General features: G+C 39.8%; 1 protein-coding gene across 6 annotated transcripts in view; it reads right to left on the reverse strand.

Moving 5' to 3' along the window:
- Positions 1 to 25917, reverse strand: part of Cdh11 (cadherin 11) — a 158278-nt gene that overhangs the window by 95338 nt on the left and 37023 nt on the right. The window contains exon 1 of one of the 6 annotated variants that reach the window (XM_013119493.3): positions 14918 to 15074. The exons of 4 other annotated variants lie outside the window; for them this stretch is intronic. The gene's annotated coding sequence lies outside the window, so the exon portion shown is untranslated. Of the gene's footprint in view, positions 1 to 9224; positions 9354 to 14917; positions 15075 to 25917 lie in introns of those variants that run through there. One more of the 6 variants, XM_013119492.3, reaches the window with a different exon arrangement.

Genomic DNA, 25917 nt, shown 5'->3' on the forward strand with positions numbered 1-25917 from the left:
AATATGAACACTCGAAACGGTTATTTGAGCTTTTAGCAATGTGTCTGGGTCTCAGCCGCCTGTGAGGGTTTTCTCTACAGCTTTGCCTTCTGCAAAAGCATTCATATTAAAACACCCATTTTCTGTCCTTTGGCAGACATCCCATGTCTCCCTGACCTGGAATCATGTGTTGCCTTCTGTTCTCCTGAAACCACCCTTGCCTCATTCATACCCTACTTGCTCTAAGATGTTCCTCTTTCATGTATCAATTCTAGGGGTCACTCGTGTCCCCTGCCAGTGCAGCTACACAGTGCAGCCCATTTCATTGCTGCGCATGGCCACCAACCCATAGGACTAAAACTCTTAGGAACATAGGCATTAAATGGCATGTATGATTTAAGAGACAAAGAAATCAGGAGCAAGAACACCTGAAGGCTACAGGCTTGAAGTGTGAAGGAAAAAGCAGTATGCATACATATCAAAGTCAGACCACTCAACAAAAATAGATGTGTAGGCCTGTGATTCCTACACTCAGGAATCTGGGGAGAAAAAGGTAAAGGCAGAAACCTTGACCTCAACATGATTTCTGGTCTCAAAAAATAATGGATGGATGGATGGATGGATGGATGGATGGATGAATAAAGTAATAATAGCTTAAGAAGTAACCCAATGTGAAGGTTTGGCTTACACGCATTCATGTCTTTTTCTTTCCTTTCCAGATCTCTAAAACTAATGACTTGGCTTATAGATAACCATGTGTGGATACTCTTCTACTTTATCTTTATGTTTTTAAATATATGTGTGTGAGTGTGTATGCATTTGTATGTCTATGTGTGGGTTGGCTGTGAGGCAGTGCCTGCATAGACTGGTAAAGTACATTACATCCCTTGGAACTGGACTTACAGAAGGTTCCAATCCTTCTGCCATGGGCTATAGGAGATGAACACCTGACTTCTATAAATGCAATAAGGACCCCTAAGTACTGAGCAATTTCTAATGTAGGCCCTCTTCTAGAATATAAGCTCAACAAGGCTAAGTATATGCTAAAAGCACATTCAACATCATACTGATAAAAACCAACCACATTGTGGTGACAGAGAAGTGGATGAAAGTGTGTAGAATATATTAAAGTAACCCTCTTCTACTTACTCCATTAATGCATGCATCAGTATCTTCAGTCCTATGTCTGCATGTACTGTGACCACAAAAGTCACAGCTAGAACAAGGGCTGAAAGAAATCATTGCCATAGAGGGGTGTGGTGTTGTTTGACTGCACTGTGAATCCTGACTTTTCATTTGAGTTTGCATTAATTGAATAAAATCAACCTTGGGTCAGGAGGCAAAGTTAACAACTAGTTGACAGAAAGTAATCATAGAGAGTCATTGGGTGTCTGTATGATGATAGAGAGATGTATAGGAAGTAGTAGGGAGGGATTTTGTGTGGTATGAGTTTGTTGTTGTTGTTGTTGTTTTGACAGAGCATAAAGATGCTCTCTGTTTGGAGACACCAGCGAAAAGACAAGGCCAGTAGTTGTTTCTCAACCTATCTGAGCTAGCAGGTTTTCAGTGCAGCCTTTGACTCCTGAGTCTTATTGATATATAGAATGATAGAGATTTAATTAAAAGCTATATTTGGTGGCAGAAATGAAGCTGGTGCCTATGGGAACAGTATTTCAGCCAGGCTAAGGCCTGAGTGGCCAGGCCACTGCCAGAGAAGCAGGCCAGTAACTGCAGAGCTGCAACTGCTGGCTGAAACAGCAGCAGATTAAAGTGCAGCCTCTGCGCTGATAGGAAAGCAGCAGCAGGAAGCACGATAGGCAAATGGGGGAAATTGTAGTGCAACCACATTTTACAGATAGAAAAACTGAGTTTTGTGCTGAATGTGCAAGTGCATGCAGCAAGGAAACAGCAGGACTGGACAAGGCTGCCACAAGTCCACTGCTCCTCATAAGCTCTGAGAGCCCCAACACCTGCGCCACTTCTCAGTGTAAGCAGTGCCTGCTCCTGCTGGGTGTCCAAAGATACTTTCTCCATTTGCTGTAAGCTTGCAGCAAAGAACTGAAGATGGATGGGAGTGGAGTCAATCAAAACAAATGATGACTAAGCTTTTGCATGCCATCACTGTAAAAGCGAGTTAAAATACAGGTTTGTGAAACAGCTGTCAAGACTACACTTTACTATGGTCTAGAAGCAGTGACTAGTGGCATGTGGCTTATCCTGCTCTGTGGTTTTCTTGCTCAGCAAGCAGCAGAAGGGGCTCAGTGAATGCAGCACACTCTAGGTGTCTACAGATGGGAGCTTACAGCTTTTTGGAGTGTTACATGTTCTCAACATTGTCAAAGTGATGATTAAGCGCCATTAATAATCACCACTGGGTGTTTATTTTTTTTCTTGTTATTGCCAAAGTCCCCAAACCATATGGTGAAGCATATTTTATAAGATAAGCCTTTCGATTATGAATTTTTAGAAGAAAGGGAGAAGCACTGTGCAAAAATATGACTTAAAGCTCAGGTTTTGCCTGCGCAAAACTAGATTGAGTTTGGGTAATCAGTAACTGCCTGGGGCCTTTCTCTATTTATAAAATATGGATAAAAACAATTATCATGAAAAGTGGTAAGAATAAATTGAAAACATCAATTAATTATAGGCTGTGATTATAAAAATATAGGTACATATTTTGTTTTTACAATGGCTATGGTTTGATATTTCATGGTATATTTGGTTTTCATAAAGCTCATCAGTAGACATATCAGCATTTGTATAGTACGTTTGCAATCATATAACATGTAGCTAATAACCATCTGTGAGATCAGCATTGCCATTGTTTTCATGTGAGAAAACCCAATTTCAAAGAGTGTTAAAACACTTTGATGTTCATGGACTGAACTTAGTCCTCTGCTCCCATGTGTGGATCGGGCTTCCAGGAACCCATGTTTCATGTCCCCTGTGAAATCTCCCAGACTGGTTCCTCACTGCTAGAACCATGGGATGATGCCCTCAAACTAACTGTAATTACAAGAAACTATTTACAAAAAGTTCCTGGGCTCAAAATGGATTTGACACAGCAGCCTTTTAAGTGAATCTTTTAACACGATTATCTTTATGTCCCTTTAGTCATTTTCCTAAGTAAGCCATGCCTTTAGAAGCACCTAATACAAAGTGACAACCTTTGCTGTTTTCTAAAGGGCCGATGGACAGGCGTAGAAGAGAGTCTATTGTCACCATGGTAATTATTGCACAATACCTGATGGCCAGTGGACAGTCAGGGGGCTCAGGCAGCAGCTGAATCCGACATTGTCCTGGCCCGATAAAAAGATTAGAAGCCCTGAAAAGCGGTGGAGCAGGATCTCACAGCTCTCTCACTGGGCTCTGAAAGGCCCATTGTGCAGCCACCATAAATTCTGGGTTCCCTGGGCACTTGACAACTGAAGCCAGGGATAATAGAATTCTTGTGTCCAACAAAACACTCCTTGTCCAGTGGCAGCCTTATCAGCCGCATTTACAAATGTCTTTCGTTGTACCCAAATAATTCCCTATTAGAAGGGCTATTGGGAGCAGAACTAAATAAATATTCACAGTCTTTGTAATATCTCTGAGAAATGAATAAACAAACAGTATTCTAACATATGAGGTAGCCTCCTGCTCCTCTACATGTTATTACAAGTTCCTGCCCAAACTACAGTTTCACTTTCTCTCTTTAACAGATTAACAATTACATATCAGATGATCTGGCATCATTCTCCAAACACTGTAGATCCTTGATATTATTGCCCAGGACAAGCTGGGGTTTGTTGCATGCATTTATTTTTAATTAATGCTCCCAGCAAGGCACAGAGGGACTTCGCTTATCTCATGTGAACTTCACAAAAGAGAAAGGATACCGAGTTCAGAGAGGCCAATAACTTGTCCAAGATAACCAGGCAAATTAGCACAATGAAAATTCCAATCTCGGTGTCCCTGACTCCAAAGGCCCTGCCCTTTCTATTCCATTCTAATAACTTTGGAATTGGACAGGAGGAGACACTGAACATATTCCTGTAGTTATATAACCTAAAGACATGGTAAAATAATTAAATTAAAATTATTTGTTTAAGACAGTATATTTTAGTCTTACTCTAAAATGCCAGTATTTTTTTTTACATAAGCAAAAGTCAACAAGTAACATAATCAAACTTAAGGAAAGTGTTTAAGACACCCATACAGCTTATTAATAAAATTTAATGGAGAATTACCTATGTAAAAAAGCAAACATGTGTACACGATCCTATGTCTTCTACAACACCGCTTAACTTCTTCTATACTTTGTTTCATTTTGCTAACTTCTCTCTCTGGTATAAAGGAAATAACTTGAAAATATGCCACTAACTACAAATACAGTGTACACACACACACACACACACACACACACACACACACACACACACGGATATATTTAAAAATATAAATATATGTGTCTAAAACTATCTTTTAAAAACTCAATGATTTCCTTTTTGATAGTTATTTTCTGTGCATGTGTATATAGCTGCTTGTCTGTGTGTGTACCACATGTATCCAGGTTCCTGAAGGGATCAGAGGAGGTATCAATTCCCTTGGAGTTTGAGTTGTGGATAGCTACGTGCTGCTTGACATAATGGAAACCAAACTAGGGTCCACTGCATGAGCAGCAAATACTTTTAACCACTGTGTCATCTCTTGAGCCCCCATTCTGTGGTTTCTTATCAGGTCAGGAAATGTCCACACTCATTAGCACAGCCTATTCATTGTCGAGTCTGTCTCAGCTTTAACTTCCCACAGTATATCCTGCATGAGGTGTGCTGGTGTTCACTGACATGGCAGATGATGGCCTCTGTGTCTTTCTGAGCATGCCATTCCTTCATCTAAACTCTTTGTCACTGTTGGTAGAACATCACTAGACCTTCATCTTACTTCCTCATGTTAACTCAGAGAGCTCCAAGATCTTCCTAGCATACTATACTGGAGTTCCTTACCATACCCTATTGTTTATCTCAAGAGAAAGAACTTTTTGTTACTGTGACTATCTACCCTTCATACCTTTGTACCCAGAGAAGCTATGAGCTACCTGAAGACTATAATTCATTATTTTTCCTTTGGGTCAGTAGACTTTTACCCTCTTCAGGGCTCACTTACTGCACTAGTCCATGAATGACAATAGGAAAAAGAGTGAAAGAGAACAAATACGTTTATATGTAAGAGACTGAGAGAGCAAAACTGTGTTTGTATGTATGTATACATATGTGTGTGACTAAAAATATTACCCATTTATGCATTTGATGACAGGAATAACTTTAGTTTTCAAGGACTGTAATGATATATGCACTTAGCTCAAATTATTCAGCCTTGACAATCGAACATGACACTCATTGGTTTGGCTCCTAAAATAATTAAAATCAGAGACAGAGTTTATCATTTGTCAAAAGATATGGCTAGTAGCAAAATGTAGCAAAAACAACAGGTAATTTCTGTTTAACAATAGATGCATGTGTTTGTGCCAATATTGAATTTGGAAAAGTATAAGCGATATTTCCCAAGTGCTTTACTTGCCAAGTGAGGGATCTCAGAATCTGTAGGGAATTGATATATGATCACAGTCATGAATAGATAGCATAAGCTCTCTAAGGAATTTTAGGTATGAGTTACTTAGACTCAGCTTAGTCCAAACAAGCACTGAAAATTGATAACATTTATTGAATGCTTGCAATTCATTGAGTGCTGGGCTAAGTACTTTCCTTATGCTATATATACATATATATTATGCATTATATATGTGTGTATGTGTATATACATATATGTTCATATGTATATATATGTATGATTCTTAAAGTCAGTTAATATACTCCCTCTATTTCATAGGCAAGAAACTAGGGTGCAAAAGAGATGTATGAAGTGCCCATCAATCACAGTGCAAAAAAAAGGAAAGAAAGAAACAGGAAGTCTAGGATTCAGGAACAAGCTGTTTCATTCTACAGCAGTCCATTTAACTGCTCAACTCAACTGTATTCTTTATATATAAATTAGGGCAAATATTTGAAGATATAGATCACTGTATCATTTAAAAATGAGTAAGAACAATACTAGTTTACAAGGCTGCAGTAATACACAGAGAAAGTGACCTGACAAGGGAACCCACAAGTAGAGTGAAGAACCAACTTTTAACCATGCTCAAGACCAGAGACAATGTCTCTAATATTTGATCAGACACAGGAAAACTTCACACAATGAAGATCTAAAATTATCAGCAAACTTCGTAATAAGGCAGATGCCAGTGCTCAAGTTCAGAGAGGCATTGTGACAAACACTCTCAATACAGTGTTTTAGCCCTGTCACAGCCTGTCACTACTTTCTCATCAGAGGAAAGGGATACTGTAGTATCCATAGCAATGTGACTGACTTAAGATAAGTTAGGAGGGAACTCCCTTTGGAGACATGGTGCTCAGAAAGAAATACAATAAAGATTCTCAAAATGAAGTAGGACTATCCTTTCACAGTGAAAAACTGATCACCAGCTGATGAGAAATTGCTCAGTAAGTAAAACTGCTTGTGGCTAAGCCTCATGATCTGAGATCATTCCCCCAAATCCACATAGTAAGAAGAAAGAACAGACTCCCAATATTGTCCTCTAATATTCACTCCTTCTCAAATAAAAATAAGCAAAATGTAAAAGGCAAACAGATATCTCATTAGTCAACTCTTCTTTGATACTGTGACAAAAAAAGCTTTGAGAACTCCTAAGAGTCTTCAAATTCAAAAGGATAAAGAGAAGCTTTTTTACTTTGCTAGGTATTGTCTACCGGGTTTACAAAGGAACTAGCTAAGTGATAGTGAACAGCATCTGATCAGGTTAGCTGGTAAAGGGGCAGTGAATTCCTGACACCACATTCTCACAAAGGTATCCACACTTTTAAAAGGACTTCAGTGAGTGAAGGCATGACAGTTTCTTCAGACACAATAAGATTCTGGCCATGGCCACTAAAGGGTAACATGAGTAAGGTAAGGAGTCTAGTGGGGGCTCTGGATCTTCCTCTCAGTTCCTTAAGTGCACAAAATTTATTCAGGATGGGCTGGTGAGCAAGGCTGCTAACATGTTTCAGTTGTGATCTACAGTACTTTATTAGTGGAATACCATCCTTCACTGGTATGAATACATTTGCTGTTCTTGAAGGCGCCTAGAAGAATCACTTGACAATGTCTAGAATCTACTATTCTCATAGGAAGCATTATATAGTCTGGTTACCCCAAGATTTACCTCTGGGGTACTTGCATCCTCAAAATTCCACACCTGACATTTTCTTCTTTTATAATTCTTGTTTGGTTAAAAGTGATGCCCAATTTTATGAATATTGTCAAGAACTGAGAAGAAAGAAGAAAAAGCAAAACATGTTTAACGTTTTGTAGAGCTGTGTTATGTCATTGGACATGGCTGCATTGCACTCTCAATAGAATGACAGAGAAGAAATCCTGCTCATATATGAAGGAGCTCTGTTTAAGTCAAAGGTTGGAGGCTACTTAAAGTCCCTCTTCTGCAATGCTCACTCAATGCTTCATCTTACATCTTCAGCCAAGAGAGGTAGGCTGGATTTAATTCAGCTTTTCCTAATGTGCTATTCTTGTCTTTGATGCTTACAACTGTCCAAGATGGATATTTGATGTACAGATGTTAGATTGATGGATAACTTATATATAAATTTGTACATACACAGCAGAAATGCTGCTCATAATTTGATTTCTAATATTCTAATATTTGGAAGCACTTAAACCAGTGTTTCCCGTATCCCATAAATTTCCAAGTTAATTTGACACGAGAAGCCATGGTAAATATGAGAGAAAGTAAGTATCCCTCTTATGGAATTACCATCAGTTCTCCTGGCTAAAAATAATCTACATTCACCAGCAGCAGCAGTTTTCTTACAAGTTGTGCTTCTCTAGTGTTCAGCATGAGTCATGGGGGTTCACAGGCCAAGCTCAATATTACAAAGATGATCTATAAAGGTTACCTCATATGGAAAAAACTATGAAGGCAAGGTGATAGGGAGTTATATTTCCAGAAAGCAGGAATTAATGAAGGTACCAAGCTTTGGTTATAGTGACAGACAGATCTCAACAAGAAATACAAAAAGGTTCTCATTTGGGACTCTGTGTCTCACCAGTCCTAAGACTTTGTACTCAGTGTCTTCACCAGTCACACAGTTAGCATAAACTTCACAGAGATGTGCTGAGAAAAAGGAGATGAGCTCTGTAAATTATATTCCTATTTTTTAGGAAAACATTGCTTTCTAAATATTAATTGATATTATCGTAAATAATTTTTCCACTACAAAGTCTCTATAAAAATAAACTGGTGCAATGGCTTATTCAATAGGGATTTAACAAATAGCAATTACTGCTGGCATTAAATGGCAGCTAACCAAGACTTACAGAGTTACCTACACTATTCTTTGAATTTTGATCTCTGCAGAAAGAAACTATTTTCAGTGATTTTCTGTGACAAAGAGAGAAGGGAGCCTGGGGCTCTGAGTGAATTCAGCTACATTGCTCTTCTTTAAAGAATGGGATACCTCATTTTTTTATAACAAGTCACTAGTTTCCCAAAAACGAGAACAATATAATTATCTTCAAAAATATTTACGAAAAGGAGAAACACAATATTGAGTAAATAATAAAAGAAACAATGATTGTAGAGTTCAGGAATATTGGTCTATCTATCACTCCATGTTTACTTTTAGGGGATAGGAACTGAGGTATGGAAGGAGGGTACAAGAGGAGCAAATCCTGCAGCTATGTGAATGGCCATAGATTCTGCTTCTTGAATCCCAAATCTGTGTGCCTTAGCTGCATTAGCATCACAAGTCAGGTGAGACATCTAGCAGGACCAATGGGAAGATTGGCAGTTCTCTTCCAAGGGGGGGGGGGAAGAAAAAAATACATAAGCAGAGACAATGTCAGTTCTGACCTAGTGATGTGTAGAGAGCATGGTCTAAGAAATCACGAAAACTAGGTCTTCATAAAGAAGATATGAGGTTGGAAATTACAGAGCCCAGAATTCTCCCCATGCTTTCCTTTCTTCAACATTCATTTTGCACATTTATAATGCCCTGCTTTATTCTATATGGAATTTAAGACTACCTACAAGGCACATTTGGTACCAAAATAACCATCATGCTTTATACAATTAGATGTTATAAAGGGGAAAATGACAAAATTAATTGGACTAAGGTTTTAATGCAAACCTTGTTCTTAGCAAAAGTCATGCAGCTTCAAGTGCTATGTCACTCAAAGGGACAGAGACATACACAACCAGGTTCAGTCTGATTGCAGCCATCCTAGGTGTTGATGTCACTGTTTTATTAATCCCATTTCTTTTCAAGTCACGTTGAAAACAAACATCGTCATCAAAGGCAGAATTTTGGTACCTCACACATGATTGGCATGTGGGGACATGGAGTTGAGCTTGGGTTAGTGGAGATAAGAAGGATACAGAGCATCATTTTGTTGCCTGAAAGACAAGAGAACAAAGCCCATTCTCACATAGTTGCTGCACACTCACATGTCTATATATGCCTGCATATACTACTCTTAATTTCAAAACATCAAAGTCTCTTTCTGCCTATGTCCTATTTTAAGTCTCCTATTTTGTACACCCTGCTTTATGTGAAGTGCCATGCTTTAATAGATTGTCACAGTTATTTTCCCTATTTGAAAGTAGAGATATCTAAAATACACAAGATGATTTAGTCCAGACACATAGCTCACAGGAACTCACCCCCAGGGAGTCTTCCTCCAGTGGTCCTGTTCCTGATATGCAGTACACACTTCCGTCAGGGAGACTCTTCCCAAGTGAGCCTCAGCTGACCTTCTGCATAACCTGAGCTAGACTGTGCCAGCAATCCACTTATCTCCTGGTTTTGCTGTGTTGTTCACCATGTTTCCTCCATGTATTTTACTCTGTATAGAAAGCACTCCCTTCTCCATAAAATCCTCGTTCATTAAGACCAGGGTTAAATACTTCCTGATAGTATTGAATTTATGTGGACACACACAAGCACACTTGCACATATCCCCCACAAAGGCAGCATCCATGTGGACCATTCAGTTTATCCATGAGCATGACTTCAGCATCTACCTTGTTCCAGACATGAGACAATTCACTAGGGACTCAAAGAAGGTTACTTTTCCTCAGAGCATTCCTTAAACATGTAAACAGACAAGAACTAGAAGATGACCAAGACACAGAGAACATGTGAAACTTTTTGAAACTGAGTGGATTGCGATTTTTTTTCTAGTACCCATTTCCACTAGGACACACATGCCCTGCAAACAGCTGATACAAAGTACTATCCACAGCAACTGTTCTCAGCCAATAAGACCTTCTGTCCTTAAATATGTGCTTTTGAACTCAACCACAAGTAAATCACCTTATCTGTATGGAGTTATGAAGAGTTATGGAGACATGAAGGGGCTCTATCCGCTATGTGACTTATTGTTCCTGCAACAATTACTGTATAACGCTGTGTTTGCTGTAACCACACAGAGACCCAGACTTCAGACTTAAGAGACATCATAAATATCAGCAACTATGAGCCAAATGGCAACTCAGAGATATAATCTAGTGACTTTAAAATGGAACCTAGAAAGGTCTGGGTAATCCAGAGATATCACAGAGGTTACAATAAGGGCAACGGTGGGGTAGAGACAGCTGGTGGTCCCATCCACTTTTCCTCTAGTTTAATTCATACAAGCTCTCTCCATTACAGCTTTTAGATGTTAGCATTTTGGGTTAAGATATTTTCTCTATATTATAGACTTGTTTGTTTTTCACTTTTAGCTAGGCTTTCAGTTTTGTTTAACTCAGCATGCGCTGTCATGTTTGGCTTGCACTGGCAATCATGTCAATCTGCAGTACATTGTGCTCTGGTTCCATGTTGCTTGCCTTTGTTTGATATGTTTTATAATGTCTTTGGGTGGACAGCCAGTCACAATTATTGTGCATGATAGAATCTTCTATAGTAGTGTGTGTGGGTGGCCGTGGGGGAGTGAGTATACACATGCCAGAGTATGGATGGTGTATGTGGGAATTAGAGAACAACTTTCGCAAGTCAGTATTTTCCTTTCATCATGTGGGGACTAGGGAATGAGCACAGACTATCAAGTTTGGAAACAAGCATCCTTATTTGCTAAGCCAGCTCACTAGCCACCCTTCATGTTAGACTCTTATAAGGAGCATGTGAAACGTACACAAATCTGCATGATCACATAGACTTTGGTTCTTCTGTAGATGGTCTCAGATAAGATCTTCAGCATAAAAAAGGAGGGTTACTAAAATAGAATGACTAAAGAAAAGACAAGGTGAAAAAATGACATGGTTAGATCTAAGAGACTGTCTATTTTTAGTGGTCTAAGAAGACTCTCCAGCAGCCTGCCAAATTATGATGCAAGCTTAGTTAATAATAAAAGTTTCTCTGCCCTCACATAGAACCCAGCCCATTATCATATCCTCTCTTAGACTCTTAGCCTAAAACCCTGCTACCTCATTAAAGGACTAATCTTTACAGATCTGACCTGGAAATAGGCAAAAGCTTTTAATGTAATCAGTGATCTGTCTTCCAGTTTGTTTATGGGAAATAGATTTTAAAGACAAGGTTATTTTTTAATAGCTTAATCCTGCATTGTATGTATTATTTTGACTCCTAGCAGAAATGTCACTCAATTTCAGGAACAGGGAAATGCTTCTAGTAACCATGGAGGCTTCTTGTGTTGAAGTTATCTCAATTACTTGTATTATAAGATATGGGAAAAATAACCATAACATCCTGATATTGACTATTTCTAAATTTTTCCCTATGCGTATTTCAAGGACTTTCTTTCATTACAGAAATAAAACATCAAAGCTTTGGCAGTCTGACTCAGAATGAAGTAACTGATGTGATGTTAAGCACTTCATAAATAAAGTGATTCCTTAATAGTCTCATTCTAGTCCACCCAAATGGATAAAACAAATTACATTATTTTATCTACATAATATTAGAATTGCCTTGTTTTAATAAGAGAACATGTAAGTAAAGTGCTGCCCACACACTTCATGTAGTAGCAAGTCTTTCCCACCCTTGGAATTTCCATGACCTGGAGAGCAAAATGGAAAAAACACAGGGCTACTTTGGTTTAGTTCACTATAGCAAAATTTCTACTCAAATGATGCTAAGTTTTATACCAAAAGGAAAAGATATTTTATGAGTGTCCATGAATAAAATGTAGTGAAATTTTCTTTCTTCTTCCTCAATGTTAAGGTTACTATCTGTCAAAGGAATTGGTGTGTAACGTTGTAAGCTACATGATCTTAACCTCGATGTGTAACATGGCACATTTCTTTTGCAGGACAGATCTTTGAATTGGCCACAGCTAGAGTGAACTACAGTCCTGAGATCTTAAACCTTTTCTACCACTTTCTCCAACAGCCAGGAAGAAATGGTCTACCTACACTGCCAAAAGAACAAGCCAATTTATTTCAAAATAGAAACAGGAAAATAGTTTACAACACTAAATGCCTGAATCATCGAAGTGTCAAATTAAATATTGATAACATCAATTTGGGTCTAAAATACTCTCTGGTGTTTGGAGAATCCAGGAAGGGAGGTCAGCAAGTACCACACTGATGATGAGAACATGAGAAGAATGTCCCTGGAGGACCCATCATTTCATCCAAGTTATCCATCCATCTATCTGGCCACCTTTGCTGCATGTGTGAGGCTGTTGAGAGACACACTGACAGATAATACTGGACCCCTGTACCTAATGAGATTCTGTTGTACCTAGTTTTAGCTGCTCTTTCTGCAGCCTGGATAGCATTGCCAACGGAAACACATGAGATCTATCTAGTCTCAGAATAAACTCAGTAATACATCGTAACCCACCCAATTCGATAAGGGTGATCGAATTCAAGTCCAGGTCCTATGACCACAGGCAAACAGTATAAGATTTCAATCCTCTCTTTTCTCATATTTCAAAATTACTAGGGGAGTAAGATGAAGGTCTTTGCTAACTTGAAGCTCGGTTATTTTGTGGGGCAACAGACTTATTTTTACCCAATATATTCAGACTAAACCAGAAGTCATGAAACATGGGAAAAACTTGAGCAATGCTCATTACACTTAAAAGAAAACAGCTGTGTAACACCACTGGACAGGAAGGAATACAGAGAGTATTAGTCAGTGACTCCCAGCTATGGGGGAAGTTGGGGACTCCAGTCCTAGGCTGAAACTATTGCCTCTGTTTTCTCAGAAAATGTGCTACTCTGGGAGGGTGTGAGAGGGCATCACCCCAACTCAGTTGAATACACGTCAGCTTCCTCATGTAAATCTTCTTCTGAAAGACTTTGGCATATTACTCAAGATGCACAATATATAATAACATAAACTAAAAGCACACGGTTCCAACCTAAACACACAATGTACTCTTCATAAATGTTCGAGTCAAACAGATGAGAAGAAGAGTATTACCAGTAGACACACCTGCTGAGGCTGAATGTACTTCCCTTTCACTTCCCCAGTTTTTGCTTTAGGTCAGACTTAGGGGAAAATAAATGCTAGTTCTGATAAACTCATACTGATTATTACATTGATTGGCAATCAGATACATATGATTAGATTAATATGGAAAAATAATTTGGTTGTTGCTTTATCCAGTGTGTTTGTAGAGTAGTTTTATATCACGTGACAAAAATGATGTCGAGGCATCCCAAATGCAGGGAGATGCTAAACAAATCAAACTCACATTTGCTTGTTGAACTCAGTATAAACAAAAGCCAAAAAGGTGAGTCACCCATAGCTCAGCTGTCCTGAGAAAGAGACCAACTAGAGCCAAGTGCTATCCTCTGTAACTGTCCCAACTGAAATCTTCATTCATTCAACAGACAGTCCAAAGGATCCCTTGAGGAACTCCCTGGTGTCCGTTGGCAGAAGACTGGCAAACAGAGTTGAAATCAAGAGGTGGGTGGCAGGCAGCTGTGGGAACCGGTGCTCAAGGGAAAATGTTCTCTGCGGAAAATGCAAGAAGGGTGGACTCAGAAACCAGAGAGTCTGTTAATTGCTCTGCACAGAGACACAGCAATGTAAAAATGCCAGCTTCATTCTGGAAGCTGAATGCCAAACCCCTATCCCTACCCCCACTCTCACCCTCATCCCCAGCCCCCAGCTTGTGTAAGCACAAGCATATTGTTCCATGCTCACATCGTACATATACACACATCCTCCTGCACACACTCAACGGCTGAAACACGACACTGAAATGGCAAAGCCCAGTTTGAGTCACAAAGAACAAAGCATTGAGATCCATTGGATGTGAGGAGCAAGGGGTTACACAGTGGCTCCCTGTAAGTAGGTCAGAAACCAATTGCTAGTCAACTCCACAGGCCCAGAAAGATTTAATGAGGAGGCAACCAAAGACAGAAGGTGGAAACCGTGCCCCAAGCACGTGTCCTGGACTCTGCAATCTGGCAATAGTACCCAGTCCACACGATCTCACTCACAGAGAGACCAGAACAAACTTTCTGAAGCGCCTAAGATCTATGATCCTGGCCAACCCAGCCTCAGCTCTGGCTTCAGTGACCGAGGTGGAGTAAAAACAAACTGAATCAAGGGACAATCATGACCCAACGAGAAAGGACCGAAAATAGGGAAATGATGCTGAGCCGGCAGCTGCAATGACACAAGCAGGACATAAATAAAACAGCAATGCCAAAGTAAAGCTTGCAAAAGCTGCTCCCTTCTGCCAGGATCTACGAGCCACTGTTCCATATCTGAGCTGCCTGTGCTGGGCACGGTGACTGGCACCTGCACATTGGCTAGCAGATGGGAAGTCCAGACCTGATAAATCTAATGCCTACTCACTCTACCATCACAAGGTCACGAGCAGCACTGTTGCCACTTACAGTCATCCTAGAGAATCAGGATCCAGCTCTGGGGAGGAGAGTTGCAAAGACTTCCTTCTCAGCGATCTCACGTGTGGAAATAGAGGGCCATAGGGCTGTGAGAGGGCTCAGCCCAGCTTTGTTCTGTATAGCAGCCCACCAGAATGGCTTAAAAGGCCGTCCCAGCCCCTGGCACTGCTAGCAGGCCTGTGAATGAACCACTGTGTGAGACACATACCCACTGCTAATGAGTCCCACACAGACACAAGCCAGAGAGGCCAGCGCAGTAGCCCGTTGCAGAAGAGGCAGCTGAGAAGCAAACAGTGATGCAGCAGCGTGTGGGACCCACCTGGCACACGGGACTCCAGCCCATAGAAGCTGTAGGATTGGAAATAGCTATATTCCTCATACTGAAGAAATCCCCATCCCCCACCTCGACTCAGTTATCGGGAAAGCGGCTGTCAAAAATCACAAACAGACCTCCCATTAAGCATTGCTCTCCTTTCATTATTCTGAAGAATAACTTAACTTAGAAATAACAGAAGTCAATATTCAGAACAACAAGGTACTTAGCAATGCAGTACTCAAACACAGAAAGAAAAAAAAGTGTGTTTGCTTTAGAATTTTGAATAGGATTAAGTTTATTTGACATAGTTCCCTTGTAGATTGTAGATCGTTAAGAACTGAAGAGTAGGAAGGAGATTTGGAGTAACCTGCTGGTGTTTGGTGTTTGAATCCCTCCTCAGATTACTCACTGGATAACCTCAGAACTGTCTCCACCTCCTTAGCGTGGAAACAGATTAACTGGTTCTCTGTTACTTAGGCAGTCCTGTGAAACTGGCTGAGCTGAGTGATGAGGTGTACTCATGTAAAGCTCCCTGAAGCTTCCCACTTCTGTGATCACTGTCCCATCCTTAGTGTGACTCCAGCAGGCTGAGCTGAACCTGGACCTTCAAATTCAGATCAGCATTCTAAGTTCTTCAAACCAGTTATTGAAATTCCAACAGTGGGCAGATATGCTGCTTAAAATGCATGTGACTAGGTAAAGTTTTACTGGCTGAAAATTAAGAGGGTATAAGGAAAACAAGAAAAGAAATTTCTCCCCATCCCCACCAACTTCTCTTGCCTTTTCCCATAAGGATTCAGAAGGGGAAAGACAGATGTCTAAGAACATGTGAATGTGTGTCTATTGAATGCATATATGTAAAGTTTTCACATATTGTTTATGTTGATGACTATACTTTATAGCCCCGTCTTTTTCTTTGTTTTTGGTTTTTTGTTTGTTTGTTTTGTTTTGTTTTTCCGGAGACAGGGTTTCTCTGTGGAACAGTTTTGGCTGTCCAGAACTTGCTCTATAAACCAGGCTGGCCTTGAGGTCACAGAGATCTGCCTGCCTCTGCCTTCAGAGTGCTGGGATTAAAGGCGTGCACCACCACTGCCCAGCCTGTATTCCCTTCTTAAATCATATACCTACTAAGGCTAGCAAGGCCTCACACATCCCATAGTATCCAGGCCCTGAGTGTCAGATTATCTCTCCTCTGCTGAGAGGTGCTTCTGTTACTTAGTTGTGTAGTTTCCTGGCTGCATTGTTAAACAAATTCTAGCCTAGGCGGTCTAGGCAGGGACCAGAGGTCCCGCCTAACTGGTCACTCCCCAGGAGACAGGAAGCAAGCTCATGGTCCAGGCACAACACTCCAAGAGAGTAAGGCCTTTCAGGAAGCTGAGGTGCTGGGAGGAAATTTGCATTGTAGCTTCATTTTGGTGCCTCTTTGATGTCAGGGCTGCTTCCTGACAAGGTGCAAACTCTTTCATTATTCATATAACCACTCTTGTTAAATCTGTACTTAAGTACTTGGACCCAGAGGTGGGAACATTTACTGTTTTGTTTTGTTCTAAATCCAACAAATCGAATAAAGCAAATACCCACTGATGCTGGGCGGCTGCCATTGGGGAGTTCATTTAACTTTCTTTTTTTTTTTCTTCACCTGGCTGCAGAATTGGAGGTAGGAATGCCACAGAGGAGGCGCTGTGCATCAGTTTACATTATCAAATCAGGGAGTATCTAAAGAGGAGGAATGGCTGATGGGAGAAATGAAATACGCCCTCATTTCATACACCCTAATTAAATGTCTTTCCCTGCCTTTCTGCCCTTCTGGAAGACTCCTGGAAGAGCAAGAGTTGAAGTGCAGATGAGACCCCAGCACTTGTTTGCTGCACAATGTCAGACAGGTGACCTCTCTGAAATGCAGTGTTAGGTTTTGTTTTTGCAGCCCGGAATGCGATCCCAATAATGTCCACTTTATAAAAATTATTACTGTGAAATAGCTCACATGTAAGAACATGACATTAGTTCCCCCAAAGCACCCCCCAATTGCCCCAGGAGAGGCACCCAGGGAAGCCTCTCCAAAGTCCTAGCCCTTTCTCAGATTGTGATATTTGTATGACAAAGAAACACAGAAGCAGAAAGATGAAAGTTGGTCGTAAGAAAAAGGGAAAGTCAAGCAAAGCAAACGGAATGTTTTTGACAGAAAGGAAAAGCTTGACTAATACTTCATAATCATTATACCAAGTACTGCAAACACTGTCAGAGCAGAGAAGCATTGTGTAATCTCCCATCGTAAAGCAGAAGAAGTGGTTAATATTTTGTATTAAAATCCACATACCTGAAATATACTACAAGGAAAGGGAGTGTCCCTGAGCACAAGCATACACATATACACTACACTGCCTTCCTCCTGAAATCCTACTGTCTCTAGCACATAGCTGAATCCTACTATACGTGATAGATTAGATCTGGGAAGATCTGAACTGGCTGACTCCCTGAAAAGAAAAACTCCTGTGGCTGCTAATGCATCTCCACACCCCATTTTGTAGTGATCATTGCCAGCATGGGCTCTTGGCTGAATAAAAGAAAAAGGCAGGAAAATAAGGGCTGAAAGAAATGACTGGAGGCATACCTTAATTTTCACAACTTAGAAGTACAGAGAAGCAGTCAATATTTTTCATTTCAAAACTAGGATGTAGAAATTCTGAGACAGGATTAGAAGAACCCACATGTGACAGTGGCTTCTTGGATGATCCTGTGCTAAGGCTCTTTCCACCCGCCCTGTGTTGTGAGGGGGCTCTCCTCATCAAATCCTACTTACAAGACCATCTGTGTCCCAGCCCATGCAATCAAGTTCTCAGTCTCCACTCAAGCATTGTTACAAACAGTCCTCTTCTTGACATGGTTGTTCAAGGCTGTGGGCCACTGCAAAGACCCCTTCTTTCATTAGGGGTTTCTCTGTCTAAACAGGATTTATGATGATCCCTTGGCGAGGATCCGTGAATCACAGGCTTTCACAGGACAGCCAAAAGAGTGTTTCAGGAGAATCTACCTCTGACAGGCAATCCAGCCCTGAAGATTTATCTCCTTGGACAAAACAAGCATTGCCTGATGCTTCCAGGAGACTGCAGCACTCTGTATAGGCAGTAAACACACAAGACAGTATCAGAGCCACCAGTCCTCTCCCAAAGGGTGACCTCACAGAATTAACCAACTTTTCTGAACAACCATAAGAGAGGAAAGGTGGCTTTCTCTATGGTCTGCCATGCATGCTAACTGGAATACAATACATCTTGATTTGGGGGTATGGCCTGATACAGAAAACTGGTTATTTTTGGTAAGAGATGTATGACCTGAAAACAGTAGCATTAACAGACACCTTATGGCTTTGCCTTTACAGGGGAGCAGAACCTGTGAATACTCAGACCCAGGCTGAACGACATCCCTACACCTGTACCTTCCAAGAGTTTGCCAAGGAGTGAAAGACCCCTTCCATGTGTGGTAATTGCATCTCAGTATGAGAAGCACAAATCCCACCTCCTGGCCCCAGCACTTGTTAAACTCAGGTTTCATTTATACCAATTCAAGACAATTTTCTTTGATTTCTCTCCTACAAACTCCTCTTCTAGTAACTGCATCCCCACATAAAAGAGCATGGCTGTCTTAGCATTTTCTTTTCTGTTTCCCAAAGATGCTGACAAACCAGAAAGAAAATCTTTCCTCATAAACTCACTTAGAGACAGCTCCAGTTAGCATAACCTCATATCCCAGTCTGGGAAAAATGGAGATTGTAGACTCTAAGAGACAGGAGAGGGTCTAACACCCCCACTCCTTATCCAGTTCATTCTGGGGACATAAAATTCCTAATCCTATAAACACTTGGAAAGACAGTTCTCCTCTGAAGGATCAATGGGGACTTAAGATAGTCTGACTCACCACATACCATGTAGGACATTATCTGACAATAAATAGAGCTGAAATTTGCCTGGGCACATATCCTTTATACACTTTCCATTATATGGAATTATTTTAAGGAATGGGGTGGGTCCTGTTGGTTTTCATCCTTCTGCAAATACTTCAAGCAAAGGTCACAAAATCGTAAAGATACCAGCATGTCTAAGTTCTGGCTCTACCACTCCACATATGAACACCGGAAAATCACTTGATCTCCCCAAATGTCAGTTTTCTTATCTAAGGAAAAAAATGATTTGGGCATCTTTATAGATGATTACACATGGATAAAATGAGATAATGGAGCAGAGAGCACTATTTGCAGAAACCTATAACTTGTGTAGCTTCCATTTTTAACTCCAGAAAAGAAAAAAATCATTTTATTGTAGGTACATGTGGCAGAAAAAATGAAGTTTTGACATGGAGAGAATAACTAAACCAATCGAAATAATATTTCTTCATCTAACTAGATGCAACACTAATGACACCCAGACAACTGAGAAAAAGGAAAAGGAAAACTAAAATTAGCAAGTGTTTCATTTCATCCACACAATATCCTAACGTGTTGTTTATAGTCAAGACAATGAAAATATGAATTACACAATTTTGTAAAAAAGAACATCATGTGGGACTTACATCCAGCACAGTATGCTTAAAGGAAGAAATCCTTTTAAATAGAATATTAAGCTATTACACATCCACAGAACTCAGTAAAAACAAATTTCACAACTGTTTAAGGGCTTATATCACACATTTTGGGGTATGCTGTTCTGTTCATCTAAAAGGCACTGAAGTGTCTTCCTTGCTTGTGGATTTTAACAATGAATCACACCTTTGTCTCTGTGAGCCATGGATACATCTGCACACTGTCCTTGTGGTTAATATCAGGCAGATGAAAAAGTATGGATGCATAGTTTGTGTGTCAGAAACTGGACTATAATCACCATCTCTAGCACCCTCTCACACCACCTAATGAGATTCAATAACTCAGAAAGCCAATGATGGCATTTTCATTCATCCTTTTGGAGATTTGCTATGTTCTATCAATACAGAAATATCAAAAGTATTCTCTCTGATATTGAGGATAAAACAGAGAAAACTAAACATGTGTCTGTGTTTATCCACAAGACTTTACAGTTTCTTGTTCTCATGTAGCTATTTCCACGTAGAGAAAAACAGTTAAGGTACAAGTGATTAAGTGTGTATGAACTGGCTGCACTCACAACCTCTCACAATCCATTCCACTTGAAGTATGATATGTATGTTCCTTGTGGCTCCAAGCTTATTCCCCTATACCACTGATGGCAGCATCAAAGAGGAGACAGTGGCATACCATTCTCACGGTAGACTGGACAGCCTTTTGCTTTAAGACATAGTGCAACTCTTTCCTCCTATAGTGAGTTTTACCTGACAACTTTGCAGAAATGTTATAAAGTGACAGATACTCTAGCTCACACTATTGAAGGTTCATATTCTAGGAGAGATTTTGATGGGTAAGTTATCAAGCATTGATCAGATAATGCTTGCCAATTGACTTCAGAGCACAATTCAAAAGGCAGGGTGAAAATAAAGAACCCTGGGATAGGCTCCTGGAACCAACAGCTCAGAATGATTCCAGATCTTCATTTCAGGAGGGAGAAAATGAAACGGGGTGGAAAGCAGGAGAGACCTTGAAGCAGAGGCTACACCACAGCCCAGGAAGCTAGCTGCCTGATGTCAAACAAGCTGTGACCCAGCTGCTTTGTCTTTAAGCTTAACAACAATTGTCAAAATCTACGTCAATTTGGATATGAGAAGCGGCATGATATTTGCCAAATATGTAAGTGTCGATTCTTACACTAGAAGTGAGTTGCCTGAGTCATAGCGAAAATTAGAAAGGCAACTCTTGAAGTTTGACAAAACCTTCTACACGATGAGATGTTGCATAATCCATTCAGGAAACAATTAGCAATTAACTACATATCAGGTGCTGTGATACAAAGGTTGCAGTAATAGATTTCTATCTGCATGATATTTGGGACTGAAGTGTAATTCCTGACAAATTGCAGGTGAAAGAGGAGACTTACCAATGTGTAGTTGGTCAGGAAGTATCTCCAACATAAACATTTATCCAAAGAAAGCCTTCAAGGGTAAAAAATAATATTTATGTGCATGAGGACATAGTCTTTTAAGTACATTATTTTTCAGAACATAATTTTCTTTGAATTTTTCTGAGCAGAAAAATCTTTGATGTCTCCCCCTACCCTGGGTGGTGTGTGTGTGTGTGTGTGTGTGTGTGTGTGTGTGTTGCCCTGAGCGCACTGGGCAAACAGGATACCTCTGAACAATTACACTTTGGCCTGTCATCAAGACGTTTTAAGAACGATATTGACATATATATTTCATGTATGATGTTCCTCTGATTGTAACAATAAAATTTATAATGTCCTTGGCCTGTACATTAATGCAATGTCTGCCTGAATATAACATGCCTGAATATGTGTTTCCTATTCACCATTCTATAGTATCCTAGTCTTTTTGATTATATTTTTTGTGCTTAACCCCCTTAGCATGACTGGAAAATAAAATGTTTCACAGCCCCTGGTGCTTCTCTGCCTTCCTTGACTGGATTGAGTCCTAGGCACTGCAAAGTCCATGCCCCAGTCACAGCTGATAAACTTCATTCCTTGATCCATCCAGGTGTGTTTATGCTGATGTCACTTGCACAGTCTATTTTCCTGAAGGTTTTGAAACAACTATCTTCCTTGTCTATTAGAAAAAAAATCACATGAGAATTCTTAACTGTCACCCATTTCTTCTCCCCATTTCTGTTTCTTTGTAAAGAATTAATAGAATGAATGCCTGGACACCTCTCTTTCCTCAGCTGATGTCTCTCATCTCACCTGTTGCTATTTGTATCAACAGGATTTTTTAGGTTTTATTTATACATATTGTTAATATTACCCATTAATACATACTCAGTGTCAAAATTTTAGAAAATAAAATGGGTAAATGAGAACACACACATTTCTTTTCACTGTTTTTTATTTGCTATTTTTTAAACACAACTGAGATTTTTCTCCATCTATTGTACCTGACTGAATAAGCACCCTGGGCATTTCATGCACCAGTTCTCAAAAATCTTTTGGAACCCCGCTTCTAATGATTGTTTAATTGCCTTTCAGAACAACAAACTACAGAACCATTCAACTCGTTACTATAAGGCATTGGGTAGTTTCTAAATTTTGCTATTATAAGTAACAACGCAGCAAATGTTTTGTATATTAATCTCTGTCCTCACTCCTGCTCATTCTTTTAAAACATTTGCTAAGGACAGAAATCGCTGGGTCAAAAGAGGTAGGTTTCACAATTCTATGTACACATTGAAGAATATTTTCCAGAAATGATGTTTTAATTATTGTACCTCCAGAAGTATAATTAAATGTATTTTACAATTCCTTTCTCATCATGGTAATAGGCACAGAAACCTAAGAAGAAGAAAAGAACCTAAGAAGGAAGAAAGGAAAGAAAGAAAGAAAGAAAACTTGAAGGTAGTGGGAAAGACAGACATGTGAAGGGCTGGAGGGAGGAGCATAGGCAGTGTTGAGTGAGAAAAGGGAAAACCTGAAGTAATGTGATTCTAAAGTAATTCTAATTTTGAATGAATATAAATCAGCATGTGAAATAAAAGAGGATAAAAAGTATTGCTCAAATGTTCATTCTTTGATTTGTATCTTGACAGAAAATTGCACATAGATGTAAATAGAATATCTTTAGAATTTAAATATTTCTCTTTAATAGTTAAACCATCTATTTCAGAAACGGGTATGAAAAGTTAAAAGTAGTCTCTCGACAAGTCAGTCAATGCAATAACAATCAATTGCTGACTTACATAGAATACCTAGGTGGCCTCTGGCACCCATGTCTATGCAATTGTATTCATTAAAACACTAACTTACTTTAGGCTGTCTCTGAAACAGTGTTGCTAGCTTTCCATAGCAATGCTTCAAATAACCCAAAGTAAACATGAGGATTATTTTTCTGTCTTGAACAAACAGTAACGACATTATCTAACTCAAAAGTGTTTCCTCTGGTTATATTCTAAAATAAAGCTTTCAAGGAACCATATAGTAACACATATTGATGTGTCCTGAAATCAACCTGTGCCATAAATGTAGGGTGATTTGTGATCTCAGCACAGAGTGCCTTTAAGAAAATGCTATGCAGAGCCTCCATCACATGCCTGAGTGGAGAGGAGTATCTGAAGATGACTGGTCCTGTTCTTTTCAGTGGAGCCCCAGGATCTCTTCTCCCTACACACCTCCCACCTGGGTGAAGTCCCACTCAGAGGCTATTGTCAGGAGCTCTTGATCCCAAGAAAGAACCACAGAGCACCTCGCCCAACCACATATTTTCTGGAGATTTGTTTTCAGGTTTGTGATAATTAAAGTTTTGCCTGTGGCAACATAAAATCTAACCAAATGTGGAGCTCAGCTTAGGGCATTCCTCCCTGGCTAAACAGTAATCTCTCTGGAAGGCCTGGGTAAACCAGTAAGCCCCATATTGCAGGAGTGGAAACAGCTGATTAGAATAAGTGCCATGCAATATCTGACCATGCCTGAGGAGATGATCATATCACAAGCTAGCAGCACAAGCCTTTTCCTTTGGATATCATAAACCTAGTAACTAACTATCCCGTCTTTGCCCCATGACATACTTTTCTTTAGCTTGGAAGGAAGAACCACCTTAGCAGAAAAATGGGGCAAAGTCTGTCCATCTCCTCATTGAGTCAACACTCCCACATTCACCAGCCTCAGCGTGACATTCACCATAGTCCGCAACATAAGTCTGTATCCACTCCCTTCCCTTACACAGTCTAATGAAGGGTGACAAAGTTTTCTCTCACTGTGCCTTGAATCTATGCCGCCTAAATTTGGACAATCAGTGCAATGCCTTAGAAAAAAAGTGGATTTGTAGTAAACAACCTTGAACTCAAAAACAAATTCTGAAAAGTGGGTGCTGGGTAAGTCAGATGAGATAACCCAGCATTCTGTATTCTTCTTTTTGAGTAACTTAGAAGTTGCTCTTAAGCTTCTAGAACTCTTATCTTTTCTATTCAAATCATCCTGATTACTAGTTGACACACCACTTTTGCTGACAAAAATATTCTGACACATGAGTAACAAAAGAATGATAAAATTGGAAAGACAGCATCTTCCAAACTATCTCCTTACAAGAGTCCTAAGTGGCAGGTGTATCTGGTTGCTATATGACAACAGGAGAAAGTACAAGAATTTTTCTGCTTCTAGAGTAAAGTCCCCAAAGCTACTTAAGAAATAGTCTTATCAATGAAAGCAATTGTAAATAAATAAAACGGATATAAAGTAAGACTCAGTTTTGTGATCCAATTTTCAGAAAATTAAGAGTACAGGATGGACAATATACAACAACTGTTCTTAAGTGGAAACAATTTTGTTCCATGAGAGATATTTTGCAGTGTCTACAGATACTTTTGATTGTCACAACTAGGAAGGAAGCAATACTAGATTCAAATAGTAGAGACCGGAGAAGCAAATAATCATTCACAATATACAGGATAGTCCCTCACGGTATAGCATTTTCCCGCTCAAAAAGTCTATAATGCTGAATGTGAGAACCCTTGGACTATATGGTAAGTAATAGTATTTCTTCAATGAGAGGGTTAATGAGGGCACTTGTATATTAAGTTTAATTAAAAAGATCCATCTGGAGATAAAAAAGGACATTCTGAGCTGTAGCATCTGGAAAAGACATGCATGGACAGTGACGGGGTGATCACTGCATATGTGAAAAGAACAGAAACCCTCGTACAAATAGAAGGATTCAGAAGAGATGGACCTGATGGTCTGGCAAGGTGATAGTAGCTTGAGGATGTCCACCTGGTAGTAAGTCATTTCGCTTAACAATTTTCTCAGTGTTTTCTGTATTATTTCTCTAACAAACAGGTAGTTGTAATATTTGCTCTTTGTTGTCAACTTCGTATACCTGGAAAGAGGGTCTTTCAATTGAAGAATCACCTCCATCAGACTGGCCTTTGTGCATGTCTGTAGGAATCCTCTAGATTGCTAATTATTGTGGAGGGAGCCAGCCTGCTGTGGATGGTACCACCCCTAGGCATGTAGGTCTGGAATCTGTAGAAAGGTGGGCAGAGTGAGCAGGGAAGCAATCCCTGTAAGCAGTAATCATATTGATATCTGTTTCAATTCCTGCCTCAGGCTCCTGCCTGGACCTTCCGTTTTGTCTTGTTTCCATGCACCTTAAACTGGTTCCTTCTCGCACTTGCTTTCGATCATGGTATTTATTGCAGCAATAGAAAAGCAAACTGGAACAATGGTTGAAAATACTATTACAATTTAAAAAACATAGTTAAACTACAAAATAACAGGCTTTTCTTCTCACTTTGGCTAAAAATTAATTGACATATAGGTAAAGAATTACAAAATTGTCATTAATGATTTATATAAATACACCTTTTCCTCCATATTTTTCTATAGATGGTAAAGAAATCAGTTTTAACCTCTGATGCTGATGTGTAGCGATCAGGAGACAAAAAGTCACTTGTAGTTAAGCTGCATAGCTTAATAATATTGTTCTGCATAACAGAATGAGAAGTGCAGGATCCCTGAAGTCAGAGAACCCAAGCACCATCCATTCCCCCTGTACCAGCTCTGTTTACCTGCTATATAAGTTAGCCGAGTGACTGGATCTTTTGCATGGGGCTTTTGGC

Source organism: Mesocricetus auratus, unplaced genomic scaffold, assembly GCF_017639785.1.
Source record: "Mesocricetus auratus isolate SY011 unplaced genomic scaffold, BCM_Maur_2.0 Super-Scaffold_100714, whole genome shotgun sequence".
NCBI lineage: Eukaryota > Metazoa > Chordata > Mammalia > Rodentia > Cricetidae > Mesocricetus > Mesocricetus auratus.